Source organism: Bos indicus x Bos taurus, chromosome X (genome assembly GCF_003369695.1).
Source record: "Bos indicus x Bos taurus breed Angus x Brahman F1 hybrid chromosome X, Bos_hybrid_MaternalHap_v2.0, whole genome shotgun sequence".
Taxonomy (NCBI): domain Eukaryota; kingdom Metazoa; phylum Chordata; class Mammalia; order Artiodactyla; family Bovidae; genus Bos; species Bos indicus x Bos taurus.
In genome coordinates, this window is record NC_040105.1 from 61742498 (window position 1) to 61763273 (window position 20776).

At 38.2% G+C, this 20776-nt stretch overlaps 1 protein-coding gene and 1 non-coding gene across 6 annotated transcripts in view; both read right to left on the reverse strand.

The window, feature by feature from the left end:
* Positions 1-20776, reverse strand: part of OPHN1 (oligophrenin 1) — a 627552-nt gene that overhangs the window by 137334 nt on the left and 469442 nt on the right. The gene's annotated exons all lie outside the window — the stretch shown is intronic.
* Positions 4286-4357, reverse strand: TRNAF-GAA. The gene has a single exon. It is a non-coding gene; the product is annotated as a tRNA-Phe (tRNA).

The following is a 20776-nucleotide window of genomic DNA, read 5'->3' on the forward strand; positions in this document are numbered from 1 at the left end:
AAATATTTATGAATAAAATAATATAATGTCTTAGACTTCCTTCAAAATAAAATAGAGGAGGGGAAAATAAAAAATAATAGGGATATAAATGAAACAAGACTTGTTACATGTTGATAATTGTTGAATCTGGGTAGTAGGCATATGAGAGAGTTCCTTTTACTATTCCTCCTGTTTCTTATGTTTGAATATTAAATACTCAACAATATCATATCAGTATTAAATATTGCATATACCTGAAGCCTTGAATAATATAGTTTTTAAATGAGTGAGATTGAGTCAGTGTATGTTACTAAGTGAGAAGTCCCTGAAATCAAGCAGGACCCTGTGGGGCTTCCAGACATGGAGGCCTTTTTTGTCATCCATTCAGTTCAGTTCAGTGACCCAGTCATGTCTGACTCTTTGCGACCCCATGAATCGCAGGATGCCAGGCCTCCCTGTCCATCAACAACGCCCAGAGTTCACTCATACTTAACTCACATTCATCGAGTCAGTGATGCCATCTGGCCATCTCATCCTCTGTCGTCCCCTTCTCCTCCTTCCCCCAACCCCTCCCAGCATCAGAGTCTTTTCCAATAAGTCAACTCTTCTCATGAGGTGGCCAAAGTACTGGACTTTCAGCGTTAGCATCATTCCTTCCAAAGAAAATCCAGGGCTGATATCCTGGACAATGGACTGGTTGGATCTCCTTGCAGGCCAAGGGACTCTCAAGAGTCTTCTCCAACACCACAGTTCAAAAGCATCAATTCTTCAGCACTCAGCTTTCTTCACAGTCCAATTCTCACATCCATACATGTCCACTGGAAAAACCAAAGCCTTGACTAGACAGACCTTTGTTGGCAAAGTAATGTCTCTGCTTTTGAATATGCTATCTAGGTTGGTCATAACTTTTCTTCCAAGGAGTAAGCGTCTTTTAATTTCATGGCTGCAGTCACCATCTGCAGTGATTTTGGAGCCCAAAAAAATAAAGTCTGACACTGTTTCCACTGTTTCCCCATCTATTTCCCATGAAATGATGGGACCAGATGCCATGATCTTCGTTTTCTGAATGTTGAGTTTTAAGCCAAATTTTTCACTCTCCTCTTTCACTTTCATCAAGAGGCTTTTTGTTCCTCTTCATTTTCTGCCACAAGGGTGGTGTCATCTGCATATCTGAGGTTATTGATATTTCTCCCAGCAATCTTGATTCCAGCTTGTGCTTCTTCCAGCCCAGCATTTCTCATGATGTACTCTGCATATAAGTTTAAGAAGCAGGGTGACAATATACAGGCTTGACGTACTCCTTTTCCTATTTGGAACCAGTATGTTGTTACATGTCCAGTTCTGTTACTTCCTGACCTCCATACAAATTTCTCAAGAAGCAGGTCAGGTGGTTTGGTATTCCCATCTCTTTCAGAATTTTCCACAGTTTATTGTGATCCACACAGTCAAAGGCTTTGGCAAAGTCAATAAAGTAGAAATAGATGTTTTTCTGGAACTCTCTTGCTTTTTCCATGATCCAGTGGATATTGGCAATTTGGTCTCTGGTTCCTCTTCCTTTTCTAAAACCAGCTTGAACAACTGGAATTTCACGGTTCATGTATTGCTGAAGCCTGGCTTGGAGAATTTTGAGCATCACTTTACTAGCGTGTGAGATGAGTGCAATTGTGCAGTAGTTTGAGCATTCTTTGGGATTGCCTTTGTCTGGGATTGGAATAAAAACTGACCTTTGCCAGTCCTGTGGCCACTGCTGTGTTTTCCAAATTTGCTGGCATATTGAGTGCAGCACTTTCACAGCATCATCTTTCAGGATTTCAAATAGCTCAACTGGAATTCTATCACCTCCACTAGTTTTGTTCGTAGTGATGCTTTCTAAGGCCCACTTGACTTCACATTCCAGGATGTCTGGCTCTAGGTCAGTGATCACACCATCATGATTATCTTGGTCGTGAAGATCTTTTTTGTACAGTTCTTTTGTGTATTCTTGCCACCTCTTCTTAATATCTTCTGCTTCTGTTAGGTCCAAAAAATTTCTGTCCTTTATCGAGCCCATTTTTGCATGAAATGTTCCCTTGGTATTTCTAATTTTCTTGAAGAGATCTCTAGTCTTTCCCAGTCTGTTATTTTCCTTTATTTCTTTGTATTGATCGCTGAGGAAGGCTTTCTTATCTCTTCTTGCTATTCTTTGGAACTCTGCATTCAGATGGTTATATCTTTCCTTTTCTCCTTTGCTTTTTGCTTCTCTTCTTTTCACAGCTATTTGTTAGGCCTCCTCAGACAGCCATTTTGCTTTTTTGCATTTCTTTTCCATGGGAATGGTCTTGATCCCTGTCTCCTGTACAATGTCACGAACCTCAGTCCATAGATCATCAGACACTCTATCTATCAGATCTAGTCCCTTAAATCTGTTTCTCACTTCCACTGTATAATCACAAGGGATTTGATTTAGGTCATACCTGAATGGTCTAGTCGTTTTCCCTACTTTCTTCAATTTAAGTCTGAATTTGACAATAAGAGTTCATGATCTGAGCCACAGTCAGCTCCTGGTCTTCTTTTTATTGACTGTATAGAGCTTCTCCATCTTTGGCTGCAAAGAATATAATCAATCTGATTTCGGTGTTGACCATCTGGTGATGTCCATGTGTAGAGTCTTCTCTTGTGTTGTTGGAAGAGGGTGTTTGTTATGACCAGTGCATTTTCTTGGCAAAACTCTTTTAGTCTTTACCCTGCTTCATTTCTTATTCCAAGGCCAAATTTGCCTGTTACTCCAGGTGTTTCTTAACTTCCTACTTTTGCATTCCAGTCCCATATAATGAAAAGTACATCTTTTTGGTGTGTTAGTTTTAAAGGTCTTGTAGGTCTTCATAGAACCGTTCAACTTCAGCTCTTCAGCCTTACTGGTTGGGGCATAGACTTGGATTACTGTGATATTGAATGGTTTGCCTTGGAAACGAACAGAGATCATTCTGTTGTTTTTGAGATTGCATCCAAGTACTGCATTTCGGACTCTTTTGTTGACCATGATGGCTACTGCATTTCTTCTGAGGTATTCCTGCTTGCAGTAGTAGATATAATGGTCATCTGAGTTAAATTCACCCTTTCCTGTACATTTTAGTTCGCTGATTCGTAAAATGTCGATGTTCACTCTTGCCATCTCTTGTTTAACCACTTCCAATTTGCCTTCATTCATGGACCTGACATTCCAGGTTCCTATGCAATATTGCTCTTTACAGCATCGGACCTTGCTTCTATCACCTGTCACTTCCACAGCTGGGTATTCTTTTTGCTTTGGCTCCATCCCTTCATTGTTTCTGGAGTTATTTCTCCACTGATCTCCAGTAGCATATTGGGCACCTACTGACCTGGGGAGTTCCTCTTTCAGTATCCTCTCCTTTTGCCTTTTCATACTGCTCATGGGGTTCTCAAGGAAAGAATACTGAAGTGGTTTGCCATTCCCTTCTCCAGTGGACCACAGTCACCCATTACTTATAGACAAACTCCAGCCTTCATGACTTTCCTTGCATCCAAAGGGAAGATTTGAACAATTGCTAATCAAGTGAGGATCAGCCAAGTAACTACCTGAGGCAAGATTAAAGAGACCAGAGAAGCTCATCAAGATTAGGCCTTTATAGTCCTAGTTTATAATCTATGGGAACTTGCTGTTGCTGCTAAGTCGCTTCAGTTGTGTCTGATTCTGTGTAACCCCATATACGGCAGACCACCAGGCTCCACCATCCCTGGGATTCTCCAGGCAAGAACACTGGAGTCAGTTGCCATTTTGGAATAGAATTTTATTCTACCATTGTGTGAAAACTGTATAAATCTTAATTATGTTGAATTGGCTCATGGTGCTTTTCAGGTCTTCTATATCCTTCTACTCCTCTGTATATTTATTCTATTAATGTTAAGAGTTTGATATTGAAACTCCAACTAAAAATCTTAATTTATCTACTGAAAAAATAATTGTAATATATAGTGGAACTATATGTAACTTTGTTCTGTATTTTCTAAGTTTTCTGTAAAGGTGTTATCATAATTTCATAATTCAAAAAAGAAAGAGATAACAAAACAAAAAGATTAGAAGACCAACCACCTGAGATGAGATTAAAGGAGCACAAGCTCTGGTCCCATCCTAATCTTGTCAGAGACCTTATCCTTGAACCATTGTTATAAAGTGAAAGTGAAGTCACTCAGTCACTCAGTCAACTCTTTGCTACCCCATGGACTGTAGCCTACCTGGCTCCTCCCTCCATGGGATTCTCCAGGCAAGAGTACTGGAGTGGGTTGCCATTTCCTTCTCTAGGGGATCTTCCCGACCCAGGGATTGAACCTGGGTCTCCTGCATTTCAGGCAGATGCTTTAACCTCTGAGCCACCAGGGAAGCCCATGTTATAACACCCTTGTTATAAAACCCTTTATCAAATCCTTTGGGGTTGTGACAGGCAGTTTTTTTGAGGCAGGAACCTGCTGTGTCCCCCTTTGCCTGGCAAAATAATAAAGCCATTCTTTTCTACTTCACCCAAAAACTCTGTCTCCAATATTAGATTCAAAACAGTATACAGAGAAGCTGAGCTTTTGCTAACATTACCATTCCTGTGTAGACAGCTTTGGTTTCTCCCACTGGTGTTATACTGGTGTTATGTTATCCATAATTTACTTTAAATACTTACACATAGCCAGTGAAATGTCCTGAATTTCACCAATGTCATCAATTGCAATGACATCATTATTGTATTGTGTACTACTAAGAAAGAAAAAAGTTTCATTGTCAACTCATTATGTTTTTGAAGACATTTTAAATAGAAAATAAATTCAACAATGAATGCAATTTAACTAAAATGACTACAACATGAGCAGCAATGACCATGTTCATGCATATAGAAGTTATGACAATTACATAAAAATTGCTACCTGACAACAGTGATTTTAAGAAGCCATTGTTTCTAAGAGGCACCCAGAATTCATGTTACAATCTGAAAAAGATAAGGGCTCCTAAGAATGGAAGGAATTTGATATATGTATTTGTTAGTTTTTCTGCACACTCTAGGACAGGTGCATAACAGAAGCAGAAGAGATGAAGAGGTGGCAAACATACACAGAACTATACAAAAAAGGTCTTAATGACCCAGATAACCACGATGGTGTGATCGCTCACCTAGAGCCAGACATCCTTGGGTATGAAGTCAAGTGGGCCTTAGGAAGCATTGCTATGAACAAAGCTAGTGGAGGTGATGGAATTCCAGTAGAGCTATTTCAAATCCTAAAAAATGAAGCTGTTGAAGTGCTGCTCTCAATATGCCAGCAAATTTGGAAAACTCAGCAGTAGCCACAGGACTGGAAAAGGTAAGTTTGCATTGCAATCCAAAGAAGGGAAATGCCACAAGATGTTCAAACTACCATACAGTTGTGCTCATTTCACATGCTAGCAAGGTAATTCATTTCAATAGTATGTGAATCAAGAAATTTTAGACATGTGAGCTGGATTTAGAAAAGGCAGAGGAACCAGAGATCATATTGCCAACATCCACTAGATCATAGAAAAAGCAAAAGAATTCCAGAAAAATGTCTACCTCTGCTTCATTGACTATTCTAAATCCTTTGATTGTGTGGATCTCAACAAACTGTGGAAAACTCTTAAAGAGATGGGAATACAAGACTACCTTACCTGCCCCCTGAGAAATCTATATGTGGGTCAAGAAGCAACTGTTGGAACCAGACAGGGAACAAAGGACTGGTTCAAATTTGGGAAAGGAGTATGTCAAGGCTGTATATTGTCACCTTGCTTATTTAACTTCTATGCAGAATACGTCATGCAAAATACTGGGCTGGATGAGACACAAGCTGGAATTAAGATTGCCAGGAGAAATATCAACGTCAGATATGCAGATGATACCACTCTGTGGCAGAAAATGAAGAGGAACTAAATAGCTTCTTGATTAGGATGAAAGAGGAGACTGAAAAAGCTGGCTTAAAACTCAACATTCAAAAACTAAGATCATGGCATCTGGTCCCATCACTTCATGGCAAATAGAAGGGGAAAAAATGGAAATAGTGACAGACTTTATTGTTGTGGGCTCCAAAATCAACTGTGGATGGTGACTATAGCCAAGAAATTAAAAGACACTTGCTCCTTGTAAGTAAAGCTATGACAAACCTAGATAGCATTTTAAAAAGTAGAGATATCACTTTGCCCACAAAGGTCCATATAGTCAAACTATGGTTTTTCCAGGAGTCATGTATGGAGGTGACAGCTGGATCATAAAGAAGGCTGAGTGCTGAAGAACTGATGTTTTCAAACTGTGGTCCTGGAGAGAAGACTCTTGCGAGTCCCTTGGACTGCAAGGTGATCAAACCAGTCAACCGCAAAGGAAATCAACCCTGAATAGTTCATTGGAAGAACTGATGCTGAAGCTAAACATCCACTACTTTGGCCATTTGATGCAAAGAACCAACTCATTTTAAAAGATCCTGATGCTAAGAAAGATTGAGGGCAGGAGGAGAAAGGGGGCAACAGAGGATGAGATGATTGAATGGCATCATTGACTCAATGGATACAAGTTTGAGCAAACTCCGGGAGACAGAGGACAGGGAAGCCTGCTGAAGACTCTTTGGGTCACAAAGAGTCAAACACAACTTAGCCACTGGACAACTAAGACAAGCAAGTTATGACTGCAGTATTCTAATTTTAAATGCATACTTACGTACTCTAGGACTGAATAATCAGCATTTAAAAGACTCTGATTAGAAGCCAGAGGGGCTGGCTACTATAAGCTTCAGCTAACTTCATCTCCAATCAATACCAGTGGCTTTGTCAATTAGCATGATTGGTGGCAAACTAACCTTTCATTGCTTAGATGTGTCAAGATATATGGATTATTGATTGGCTAGAAGTATTGTATAGACATTCCCAAGCTTGTATTGATAGGTTAGAAGAATAGAGATCAATCTAAACATCAGTAAGGTGGATCAACTAATACATATCTTCAGATGTGATGCAGCATAAGGTACACAAAAATCACCTATGATGTGTTCTGTCCTCAAATAACTAACTTGAATCTATCTAGCCTTAAAATACAACCTCTACTTTATGAGAAATAAAGAAAATGGGGGAATAAGCTGAAAAATATAACGAAGAAAGTAAACAAAACTAGTAAGTAAGACTATACTGAACAAATAAGCTTTGGGTCAGCTAAGGAAATGCTAATATGGTCTGGAAAGGTAGAAACTGTTGAACTGAAAAAGGTGGAATTGCTGAAAAGTTTGGTGCTATTGAACAGCATAAACTCAATTTAGTAAAAAACTCAAATGTATTTCTGTGAAGTGTGTGCATATACATAAACACACACACTCACAGAAAGATCCAGAAGAAAATGCACTAACAGATTAACAATAGTGATTTTTGAATGCTGTTAACAGAAGGTTTTTATTTTTATTGATTTTTTTGTTTTTTATATTTTCTAATCTCTACAATGCAATGGTATTGCTTCAGAAATAACAGAAGTGTTATTACAAAAAATAAGAAGATTTTAATAAGCCTGACAACTCACACCCTTTAGAATGGTAGCCCAAGCCTAGGACTGCAAAGGGGTCTTCCATTTGGGCATTAGATTATGGGATTTAATTGCCTGACCCCAATTGCAGTGCTGTAATATTATCTGCTTCAAGTTAAAGTTTAATGCATGATGCTGTCACAGTATCTGAAAAGAAAGATAGCTGAGACTTCACTGAGTTTACAGAACAGATTTTACAACTGTTTTGCATTTGCTTCCAGATAAATATCTGCATGAGTGGCAGAATTAGGCCTGAGGCTTGCTTCCATTGTATTATAATATGCCACTGGTAGTAAGATTGTGGGGGAGGTAACCTGTAGAGTTCTACATCTGATTAATGGAAGTGATAGATAACAACCAGAAAGAATGGAATAATTAGAAATCTCAAATTGGTTGAGGTCAGTTTGTGTTTGCCTGTTATTAGCCTGGAAAACAGGACTGCGGTGGGAATAAACAACAAAGGCATGTTATAATTATCATATAGATTATGAAAGCCATGGCAGAATAATACGGTAAATTTTGAAAGCACATGGATTTTCTTCTTCTGTGTAAATGTTGCTGTTGGAACTAAGCCTATTTTTATTTGAATTTTCCCTGTAAATTTTGGTTATAAAGACAAAACCTTGAAAGAATGCTATTATGAACACTCATACTGTCTATACCTAAATTCAGGAATTGATTTTTTTCATACATTTGCATTCTTTGTTCTGTATATTTTTCCCTGAGTCCTTTAAAAGTAAATGGCTTCAGCCTTGACTATCTTACCACTCATCTCCAAATAATAAGCATGTGGTCCTACAAATACCTTTAATATGTTTACATCAAGGAAAATTTATGATAATTTCATATCACCCAATATCTGATACCTATTCAAGTTTTCTCAAATGTCATGAAACAATTATTTTTAGTTGAAAGTTTCAAATCTAGATCAAAAGTTCATATGCTGCATTTGTTTATGCTTCTTTAGCCTCTTAATATAGAACAGTTCTAGGCTCAGTCGCTTAAGTCATTTTCGACTCTTTGCAACCCAATGGACTGCAGCCCACCAGGCTCCTCAGTCCATGGAATTCTCCAGGAAAGAATACTAGAGTGGGTTGTCAATCCCTCCTCCAGGGGATCTTCCTGACCTAAAGATCGAACCCAAGTCTCCCGCACTGGAGGCAGATTCTTTACTGCTGAGCTACCAGGGAAGCCCATATAGAATACTACCACTACCTTTTCCCCTCAGAACATTGACTAAAAAATAAATTCCAAGACAGTTGTCTTAAAGAGTGTCAAACATTCTGCATTTTTCTATACCCTGTATTTCCTGTAGTTTAGAGGCTAAATTTGAGTGGGGTTAAACATTCTTGGCAAAAATATTTGTTTATGTTGTATACTTCTTATCATATCCCATCAGAAGGTCAGTTTGTATTATTATCAGTGATGCTAAATTTGATCAATTAATTAAGGCAGTGTTTACCAGATAACTTCATTGTAAAGATACAGTTTTCCATTTGTAATTAGTAAGTAATCTATGGATAATACTTTGAAACTTTATGCATATATTGTTCCTGAAAAATCTTTTACCTTGATCCATGCCTGAAATAGGGCACTGAGGTTGCAAACTAGTAGTTTTTCTTTTAAAGTGAAGTGAAGTGAAGTCTCTCAGTCGTGTCCAACTCTTTGCGACCCCGTGGACTGTAGCCCACGAGGCTGCTCCGTCCATGGGATTCTCCAGGCAAGAATACTGGAGTGGGTTGCCATTTCCTTCTCCAGGGGATCTTCCCAACCCAAGGATAGGACCCAGGTCTCCCACATTGCAGGCAAATAAAGTATAGTTGATTTACAATATTAGTTTCAGGAGTACAAGACAGTGATTCAATATCTTTATAGATTATACTCCATTCAAAGTTATAAAATATTGGCTATATTTCCTGTGCTATAGAATATATCCTTGTAGCTTATTTATTTTATACACACTACTTTGTATAGTGTTTCCCAGGTGGTGCTACTGGTAAAGAACCTGCCTGCCAATGCAGGAGACATGAGAGGCAGGTTCGATCCCTGGATCAGGAAGATCCCCTGGAGGAGGGCATGGCAACCCATTCCAGTATTCTTGTCTGGAAAATTCCCATGGACAGAGGACTCTGGGGGACTACAGTCCATAGGGTCACACAGAGTTGCACAGGACTGAAGTGACTTAGCAAGCACACACTTTGTACTTTAGTCCCCTACCACTATCTTACCCTTCCCCCTTTCCATCTACCCACTGGTAACCACTAGTTTGTTTCCTATATCTGTGACTCTGTTGTGGCTTTGTTATGTACATCCATTTAATTTTTTTAGATTCCACATATAAATGATAACAAGCAGTATTTGTCATTCTCTATCTGACTTATTTCACTTAGCATAATACCCTCCAAGTCTATACATGTTGTTGCAGATGACAAAATTTAATTCCTCTTGTGGCTTAGTTGTATTCCATTGTACATATATATACCTTGGCTGCTTTATCAATTCATCTATTGATGGATACTTAGGTTGCTTCCACATCTTGGCATTTGTAATTGACATGGTTATGAACACTGGAGAAGACTTTTAAGAGTTTCTTGGACAGCAAGGTGATCAAAGCAGTGAATCCTAATAAAATCAACCCTGAATATTCATTGGAAGGACTGATGCTGAAGCTGAAGCTCCAATACTTTGGCGACCAGATGGGAAGAGGTGGTGCATTGGAAAACACCCTATGTTCAGAAAGATTGAGGGCAAGAGGAGAAGGGGGTGACAGAGGATGAGATGGTTGGATGGCAACACTGATTCAATGGACATGAGTTTGAGCAAACTCCAGGAGATGGTGAAGGACAGGGAAGCCTGGCATGCTGCAGTTTATGAGGTCACAAAGACTCAGACATGACTTAGCAACAGAACAACAACAAGCCCATGTTCACTGCAGCACTATTTACAATAACTAGGACATGGAAGCAACCTAGATGTTCATCGATTGATGAATGGATAAAGAAGGTGTGGTACATATATACAACGTCATGTTACTCAGCTATAAAAAGGAATGGATGTGAGTCGGTGCTAATGAGGTAGATGAACCTAAAACCTATAATACAGAGTGAAGTAAGTCAGAAAGAGAAAAACAAATATTGTATATTAACACATATATATGGAATATAGAAAGATTGTAATGATGAACCTATTTGCAGCACAGCAATGGAGATGCAGACATAGAGAACAGACTTATGGACACGGTGGGGTGGTAGAAAGGAGAGGGTGGGATGAATGGAGAAAGTACATGGAAATATACACTGCCATATGTAAAAGAGATAGCCACTGGGAATTTGCTGTATGACTCAGGGAACTCAAACCAGGGCTCTGTAACCACATAGAGAGATGGGATGGGGCGGGAGGAAGTCTCAAGAGGGAGGGGACATATGTATACCTATAGTTAATCCATGTTGATGTATGGCAGAAAGCAACACAATATTGTAGTTATCCTTCAATCCAAAAAATAAAGAAAGAAAGAAAAAAAAGCATCCCTTAGATCCAGGATGTTACTACTTATCCTTATGATACACTGTGGAACTTAGGGGAGAAAGTTACAAATCATGTAGGAACTGGAGCATCCATATGGAATTCCTTTTTATTAATTCTCCTCAAAAATAATTAGTGACATCAAGCAACATTCATATCCAAAGTCTCATTTATTTTTTCGATAAAAGCTGTATTTTTATTTTTAAATTCTGCCAAATGCTACCTTCTCTGTATGAAAAGTGTAGTAGGTTAAAATGTGTCACATTTTACTTATTCAAAACATATTATAAAATTAATACTTTTCTGAGCTATCAATTAAAATTTATTTTCCTCTTACTCACCCTTACACCCTTGCTTTTCCAGTGAGTATCTATTACTTAAATACTGCATGACACTTTGTGCTTACCTTTCTCAACATAAAAAAAAGTTGCTGTTGCCTATGTTTTTTTCCACCAAACTTTAAACTTTTTGTTTTGTATTGGGTATATTTCCATATAAATTGTGAAATTATTTGTTCTAGTTCTCGGAAAAATACAATTAGTGCTTGATAGGGATTGCATTGAATCTATACATTGCTTAGCGTAGTATACCCATTTTCACTATATTGATTCTTCGAATCCATGAACATGGTATATTTCTCCATCCATTTGTGTCCTCTTTGAATTCTTTCATCAGTGTTTTATAGTTTTCTATATATAGGTCTTTTGTTTCTTTAGCTCGATTTATTCCTAAGTATTTTATTCTTTTCGTTGCAATGGTGAATGGAATTATTTCCTTAATTTCTCTTTCTGTTTTCTCATTATTAGTGTATAGGAATACAAGGGATTTCTGTGTGTTAATTTTATATCCTGCAACTTTACTATATTCATTGATTAGCTCTAGTAATTTTCTGGTGGAGTCTTAAGGGTTTTCTATGTAGAGGATTATGTCATCTGCAAACAGTGAGAGTTTTACTTCTTCTTTTCCAATCTGGATTCCTTTTATTTCTTTTTCTGCTCTGATTGCTGTGGCCAAAACTTCAAAAACTATGTTGAATTGTAGTGGTGAGAGTGGGCATCCTTGTCTTGTTCCTGACTTTAGGGGAAATGCTTTCAATTTTTCACCATTGAGGATAATGTTTGCTGTGGCTTTATCATATATGGCTTTTATTATGTTGAAGTATGTTCCTTCCATGCTTGCTTTCTGGAGGGTTTTTGTCATTAATGGATGTTGAATTTTATCAAAAGCTTTTCTGCATCTATTGAGATAATCATATAGTTTTTATCTTTCAATTTGTTAATGTGGTGTATCACATTGATTGATTTGAAGATATTAAAGAATCCTTGCATCCCTGGAATAAAGCTCAGTTGGTCATGATGTATGATCTTTTTCATATGTTGTTGGCTCCTGTTAGCTAGAATTTGTTAAGGAGTTTTGCATCTATGTTCACCAGTGATATTGGCCTGTAGTTTTCTTTTTTGTGGCATCTTTGTCTGGTTTTGGTATTAGGGTGATGGTGGCCTCATAGAATGAGTTTGGAAGTTTACCTTCCTCTGCAATTTTCTGGAAGAGTTTGAGTAGGAGAGGTATTAGCTCTTCACTAAATTTTTGGTAGAATTCAGCTGTGAAGCCATCTGGTCCTGGGCTTTTGTTTGCTGGAAGATTTCTGATTACAGTTTCGATTTCTGTGCTTATGATGGGTCTGTTAAGATCTTCTATTTTCTCCTGGTTCAGTTTTGGAAAATTATACTTTTCTAAGAATTTGTCCATTTCTTCAAAATTGTCCATTTTATTGGCATATGGTTCCTGATAGTAGGCTCTTATGATTTTGTATTTCTGTGTTGTCTGTTGTGATTTCTCCATTTTCATTTCTAATTTTGTTGATTTTATTTTTCTCCCTTTGTTTCTTAATGAGTCTGGCTAATGGTTTATCAATTTTATTTAACTTCTCAAAGAACCAGCTTTTGGCTTTGTTGATTTTTGCTATGGTCTCTTTTTTTCTTTTGCATTTATTTCTGCCCTAATTTTTAATATTTCTTTCCTTCTACTAACCCTTTATAGCTGATTAACAATGTTGTGGCAGTTTCAGGTGAACAGCAAATGGACTCAGCCATACATATACTTGTATTCATTCTCTCCCACACCCCACTCCCCTGCCATCCAGGCTGGCACATAACATTGAGCAGAGTTCCATGTGCTATCAATAGGTCTTTGTTGGTTATCCAGTTTAAATATAGCAATGTGTATATGATGTTCCCAAAGTCCCTAATTCTCCCTTCCCCCCAGGCAACCATAAATTCATTTTCTAAGTCTGTAAGTCTCTTTCTGTTTTGTAAGTTAAGTTCATTTGTATCATTTCTTTTTAGATTCCACATATAATAGATGCCATATGATATTTCTCCTTCTCTGTTTAACTTACTCTGCATGACACTCTCTAGGTTCATCCATGTTACTGCAAATGGCATTCCTTCATTCTTTTGATGGCTGAGTAATATTCCATTGTATATATGTACCACTTCTTTATCCATTCGTTTGTTGATGGACATTTACCTTGCTTCCATGTCTTGGCTATTGTAAGCAGTGCTAAGATGAACATTGGGTTGAATGTATCCTTTCAGATCATGTTTTATTTTTCCCAGATATATGCCCAGGAGTGGGACTGCAGGGTCATATGATAGCTCTATTTTTAGTTCTTTAAGGAACCTCCATACTATTCTCCATAGAGACTGTACCAATTTACATTCCTACTAAGAGTGTAGGAGGGTTCCCTTCTCTCAACACTCTCTTCAACGTTTGTTTTTTGTGGACTTTTTGATGATAGTTATTTTGATTGCAGTAAGGTGATATCTCTTTATAATATTGATTTGTATTTCTCTGATATTGAATATCTTTTCATATGCCTATTGGTCATCTGTACACCCTCTTTGGAGAAATGTCTATTCAGGTCTTCTGCTCATTTTTTGAGTGGGTTGTTTGTTCTGATGCAATTAAGCCTCATAAGCTGTTTGCAAGTTTTGGAGACTAATTTCTTATCGGTCACATCATTTGCAAGTATTTTCTCCCAATACGTGGGTTGTCTTTTCGTTTTGTTTACTGTTTCCTTTGCTGTGCAAAAGCTTTTAAGTAGGCCTCACATATTTTTGATTTTATTTCCATTATTCTAGGAGAGGGAATAAAAAAGATATTGCTGTGATTTATGTCAGACAGTGTTCTGCCAATGCTTTCCATTAGGAGTTTTATAGTGTCTAGTCACACATTTAGGTCTTTAAATCCATTTTAAGTTTATTTATGTGTATGAAGTAAAGGAATGATCTAAAATATTCTTTCACACGTGGCTATCCAGTTTTCCGAGCACCACTTGTTGAAAAGCTTCTTTCCAACGTTGGGTAGTCTTGTCTCCTTTGTAACAGATTAATTTACCATCAGTGCATGGGCGAGTCTGTTTTTTTTTTTTTTTAATTAATTTTTCTTGGAGTATAGTTGCTTTACAATGTTGTGTTAGTTTCTGCTATGATGCAAAGTGTACCAGACGTACATATAAATATCTCTACGTTTTTGGAGATATTCTTCACATTTAGATCACCATGGATCATTGGGTAGACTACCCTTTGCAATATAGTAGGTTGCAATATATATATATATATATATATATATATATATATATATATATATCAGTCAGTCAATTCAGTCGCTCAGTAGGGTCCGACTCTTTGAGACGCAGAGAGTCTGACTCTTTGAATCGCAGCACGCCAAGCCTCCGTGTCCATCATCATCTCCTGGAGTTCACTCAAACTCACGTCCATGGAGTCAGTGATGCCATCCAGCCATCTCATCCTCTGTCATCCCCTTTTTCTCCTGCCCTCAAGCCCTCCGAGTATTAGAGTCTTTTCCATTGACTCAAATCTTCGCATTAAGTGGCCAGACTAGTGGAGTTTCAGCTTTAGCACCATTCCTTCCAAAGAATACCCAGGGCTGATCTCCTGCAGAATGGACTGGTTGGATCTCCTTGCAGGCCAAGGGACTCTCAAGAGTCTTCTCCAACACCACAGTTCAAAAGCATCAATTTTTCAGCACTCAGCTTTCTTCACAGTCCAACTCTCACATCCATACATGACCACTGGAAAAACCAGACCTTTGACTAGACGGACATTTGTTGGCAAAGTAATGTCTCTGCTTTTGAATATGCCATCTAGGTTGGTCATAACTTTCCTTCCAAGGAGTAAGCGTCTTTTAATTTCAAGGCTGCAGTCACCATCTGCAGTGATTTTGGAGCCCCCAAAAATAAAGTCTGACACGGTTTCCACTGTTTCCCCATCTATTTCCCATGAAATGATGGGGCCAGATGCCATGATCTTAGTTTTCTGAATGTTGAGCTTGAACCCAACTTTTTCACTCTCCTCTTTCACTCTCATCAGGAGGCTTTTTAGTTCCTCTTCACTTTCTGCCATAAGGATGGTGTCATCTGCATATCTGATGTTATTGATATTTCTCCCGGCAATCTTGATTCCAGCTTGTGCTTTTTCCAGCCCAGAGTTTCTCATGATGTACTCTGCATAGAAGTTAAATAAGCAGGGTGACAATACACAGCCTTGACATACTCCTTTTCTTATTTGGAACCAGTCTGTTGTTCCATGTCCAGTTCTAACTGTTGCGTCCTGACCTGCATACAGATTTCTCAAGAGGCAGGTCAGCTGGTCTGGTATTCCCATCTCTTTCAGAATTTTCCATGGTTTATTGTGATCCACAAAATCAAAGGCTTTGGCATAGACAATAAAGCAGAAATAGATGTTTTTCTGGAACTCTCTTGCTCTTTCAATGATCCAGCAGATGTTGGCAATTTGATCTCTGGTTCCTCTGCCTTTTCTAAAACCAGCTTGAACATCTGGAAGTTCATGGTTCACATATTGCTGAAGCCTGGCTTGGAGAATTTTGAGCATTACTAGTGTGTGAGATGAGTGCAATTGTGTGGTAGTTTGAGCATTTTTTGGCAATGCCTTTCTTTGGGATTGGAATGAAGACTGACCTTTTTCAGTCCTGTGGCCACTGCTGAGTTTTCCAAATTTGCTGGCATATTGAGTGCAGCACTTTCATAGCATCATCTTTCAGGATTTGAAATAGCTCAACTGGAATTCCATCACCTCCACTAGCTTTGTTCATAGTGATGCTTTCTAAGACCCACTTGACTTCACATTCCAGGATGTCTGGCTCTAGGTCAGTGATCACACCATCGTGGCTATCTGGGTTGTAAAGATCTTTTTTGTACAGTTCTTCTGTGTATTCTTGCCACCTCTTCTTAATATCTTCTGCTTCTGTTAGGTCCATACCATTTCCGTCGTTTATCGAGCCCATCTTTGCATGAAATGTTCCCTTGGTATCTCTAATTTTCTTGAAGAGATCTCTAGTCTTTCTGTTGTTTTCCTCTATTTCTTTGTATTGATTGCTGAGGAAGGCTTTCTTATCTCTTCTTGCTATTCTTTGGAACTCTGCATTCAGATGGTGATAGCTTTTCTTTTTGCCTTTGCTTTTCTCTTCTCTTCTTTTCACAGCTATTTGTAAGGCCTCCCCAGACAGCCATTTGCTTTTTTGCATTTCTTTTCCATGGGGATGGTCTTGATCCCTGTTTCCTGTATAATGTCACAAACCACCATCCACAGTTCATCAGGCACTCTGTCTATCAGATCTAGGCCCTTAAATCTATTTCTCACTTCCACTGTATAATCATAAGGGATTTGATTTAGGTCATACCTGAATGGTCTAGTGGTTTTCCCTACTTACTTCAATTTAAGTCTGAATTTGGCAATAAGGAGCTCATGATCTGAGCCACAGTCAGCTCCTGGTCTTGTTTTTGTTGACTGTATAGAGCTTCTCCATCTTTGGCTGCAAAGAATATAATCAATCTGATTTTGGTGTTGACCATCTGGTGATGTCCATGTATAGAATCTTCTCTTGTGTTGTTGGAAGATGGTGTTTGCTATGACCAGTGCGTTTCTTGGCAAAATTCTATTAGCCTTTGCCCTGTTGCATTCTGTATTCCAAGGCCCAATTTGCCTGTTACTCCAGGTGTTTCTTGACTTCCTACTTTTGCATTCCAGTCCTCTATAATGAAAAGGACATCTTTTTCGCATTAGTTCTGGGCTCTTGTAGGTCTTCATATAAATCCCAACCTCCCAATCCCCACTAATGATAGTCATTCTGACATGTTTATGAGGTGATATCTGAATGCGATTTTATTTGCTTTCTTTGATTATTATTAGTGTTGAGCATCTTTTCATGAGCCTGGTGATCATCGTATATCATCTTTTGAAAAATGTTATTCCTTTTTCTGTTTTTTAATCAGGTTGTTCACTTTTTTGATATTTAGTTGCATGAGTTGATTATATATTTTAGATATTAACCTCTTATTAGTCTTATCATATACTAATATTTTCTACAATTCAATAGAATTTCTTTTCATTTCATTGATGGTTTCCTTTGCTGTTCGAAAGCTTTTACATTTAATTAGGTCCCAGTTTTCTTTTGCTTTTGTTTACTTTGCCTTAGGAAACAGATCTAAAAAAAATTGCTAAAATTTATGTCAAAGAATGGCTTATCTATGTTTCCCTCTAAGACTTATAGTATCAGGCCTTATATTTAGATCTTTAATCCATTTTGAGCTTATTTTTGTGTAGAGTGTTGTTGCTGCTCAGTCCCTCAGTCATGACCAACTTTGTGTGAACTCCTGGACTGTAGCATGCCAGGCCTCCTTGTCCATCATCAACTCCCAGAGTTTGTTCAAACTCATGTCCATTGAGTTGGTGATGCCATCCAACCATCTCATCCTCTGTCACCCCCTTCTCTTCCTGCTTTCAACCTTTCCCAGCATCAGTGCATTTTCCAATGAGTCAGCTCTTCCCATCAGGTAGTCAAACTTTTGGAGCTTCAGTTTCAGCATCAGTCCTTCCAATGAATATTCAGGGTTGATTTCTTTAGGACTGACTGCTTTGATCACCTTGCAGTCCAAGGGACTCTCAAGAGTCTTCTCCAACACAGTACAAAAGCTTCACAGTACAAAAGCATCAATTATTTGGTGTTTGGCCGTCTTTGTGGTCCAATTCACACATCTGTACATGGCTACTGGAAAAACCATAGCTTTGACTAGACGGACCTTTGTCGGCAAAGTAATGTCTCTGCTTTTCAATATACTCTCTAGGTTTGTCATAGCTTTTCTTCCAAGGAGAAAGTGTCTTTTCATTTCCTGGCTGCAATCACCATCTGCAGTGACTTTGGAGCCCAAGAAAATGAAGTCTGTCACTGTTTCCATTTTTTCCCCATTTATTTGTCTTGAAGTGATGGGACTGGATGCCATGATCTTGGTTTTTTGAGTGTTGAGTTTTAAGCCAGCTTTTCACTCTCCTCTTTCACCTTCATCCAGATGCTCTTTAGTTCCTCTTCACTTTCTGCAATTAAAGTGGTATCATCTGCATATCTGAGGTTATTGATATTTCTCCTGGCAATCTTGATTCCAGCTTGTGATTCTTCCAGCCCTGCATTTCACATGATGCAATTTGGAAAATGAAGGAGACCCAGGTTTGATGCCTGGGTGGGGAAGATCCCCTGGATGAGGGCCCAACAACTTACTCCAGTATTCTTGCCTAGAGAATCTCATGGAGAGAGGAGCCTGACAGGCAATAGTCCATAGGGTCACAAAGATTTGGACAAGACTAAAGCTACTGACCACACACTCATGCACTCTGCATATAAGTTGAAATAAGCAGGGTGACAATATACAGCATTGTCATTCTCTTTTCCCAATTTCGAACCAGTTCATTGTTCCATGTCTGGTTCTAACTGTTGCTTCTTGATAAAATACAAGTTTATCAAGAGGCAGGTAAGGTGGTATAGTATTCCCAACTCTTTCAGAATTTTCCACAGTTTGTTGTGATCCACACAGTCAAATGCTTTCATGTAATCAATGAAGCAGAAGTAGATGTTTTTCTGGAATTCCCTTGCTTTCTTTATGATCTGACAGATGTTGGCAATTTGATCTCTGGTTCTTCTGCCTTTTCTAAATCCAGCATGTACACAGGGAAGTTCTTGGTTCGTGTACTGTTGAGGCCTAGCTTGAAGGATTTTGAGCATTACCTTCCTAGCATGTGAAATTAGTACAACTGTGCAGTAGCTTGAACATTCTTTGGGATTGCCCTTCTTTGGGATTGGAATGAAAACTTACCTTTTCCAGTCTTTTGGCCACTGCTAAGTATTCCAAATTTGCTGGCATATTGAGAACTGCACTTTAACAGCATCAACTTTTAGGACTTGAAGTAGCTCAGATTGAATTTCATCACCTCCACTAGCTTTGCTTGTAGTAATGCTTCCTAAGGCCCACTTGAATGTACACTCCAGGACATCTCGCTCTAGGTGAGTGATCACACCCATCATGATTATCTGGGTCATTAAGGCCTCTTTTGTATAGTTCTGTGTATTCTTGCCACCTCTTCTTAATGTCTTCTGCTTCTGTTAAGTCCATAATGCTTCTGTCGTTTACTGTGCCCATCTCTGCAAGAAATGTTCCCTTGGCATCTAATTTTCTTGAAGAGATCTCTAGTCATTCCCATTCTACTGATTTCCTCCATTTCTTTGCATTTTTCACTTAAGGCTTTCTTATCTTTCCTTGCTGTTTTTTGGAACTCTGCATTCAGATAGGTATATCTTTTCTTTTCTCCTTTGCCTTTAGTTTCTCTTCTTTTCTCAGCTATTTGTGAGGCCTCCTCAGACAACCGTTTTGCTTTGTTGCATTTCTTTTTCTTGGGGATCATTTTCGTCACCATCTCCTGTACAATGTTACAAACCAGCATCCATAGTTCTTCAGGCACTCTATCAGATCTAATCCCTTGAGTCTATTTTTCACTTCCACTGTATAATCATAAGGGACTTTATTTAGCTCATACCTGAATGGCTTAGTGGTTTTCCCTACTTTCTTCAATATTAGTCTGAATTTTTCAATAAGGAGTTAATGATGTGAGCCACAGTTAGCTCCAGGTCTTGTTTTTGCTGACTGTATAGAGCTTCTCCATTTTCAGCTGCAAAGATTATAATCAACCTGATTTCAGTAATGACCATCTGATGATGTCCATGTGTAGTTGTCTCTTATGTTGTTGGAAGAGAGTATTTGCTATAACCAGTGCATTCTCTTGGCAAAATTTGTACTAATAATAGTACTAATAATCCTACTGGGTGATGCTTATAACTTTTTCACAACTTTTCTTGTTTTCAGAATATATTTTATTAGCATGAATTAGCAGCTGTGTTGACAAGTTTGATGAAATAACTGTTTTCTCTGTACTAGTATGCTATGAATTTGATATTTAGAATCATTTTCTTTTTTGCATTTCATTTTAGAGTTTGTGTTATTTTCCTTTTGATTTAACTTTACTATTTGGATACATAAAATATTAATATGGCACAAAAGTCAAAAGGAGGCAGACTCAGAGGAGTCTAGCATCCATGCCTATCCCTCCCACCCTATTCACCACCTATCCCCTAGGTGTTTGAGATATTCTCCAACAATAAGTGACTACTTGTGTAAATAATGGTGTATTCAAACAATATAGCATTATACAGGAATGAAAAAGAATGAGGAAATATGAATGTTGTTTTTGAAGTGATTTCCAGATGCATTTTTATCAGTGTACTGATAGCTTAATTTTGTTGCATAGACTTAGAATACATCACATTTTTTCTAAGCTTGTTGTCTCATTTATTTACTTTTT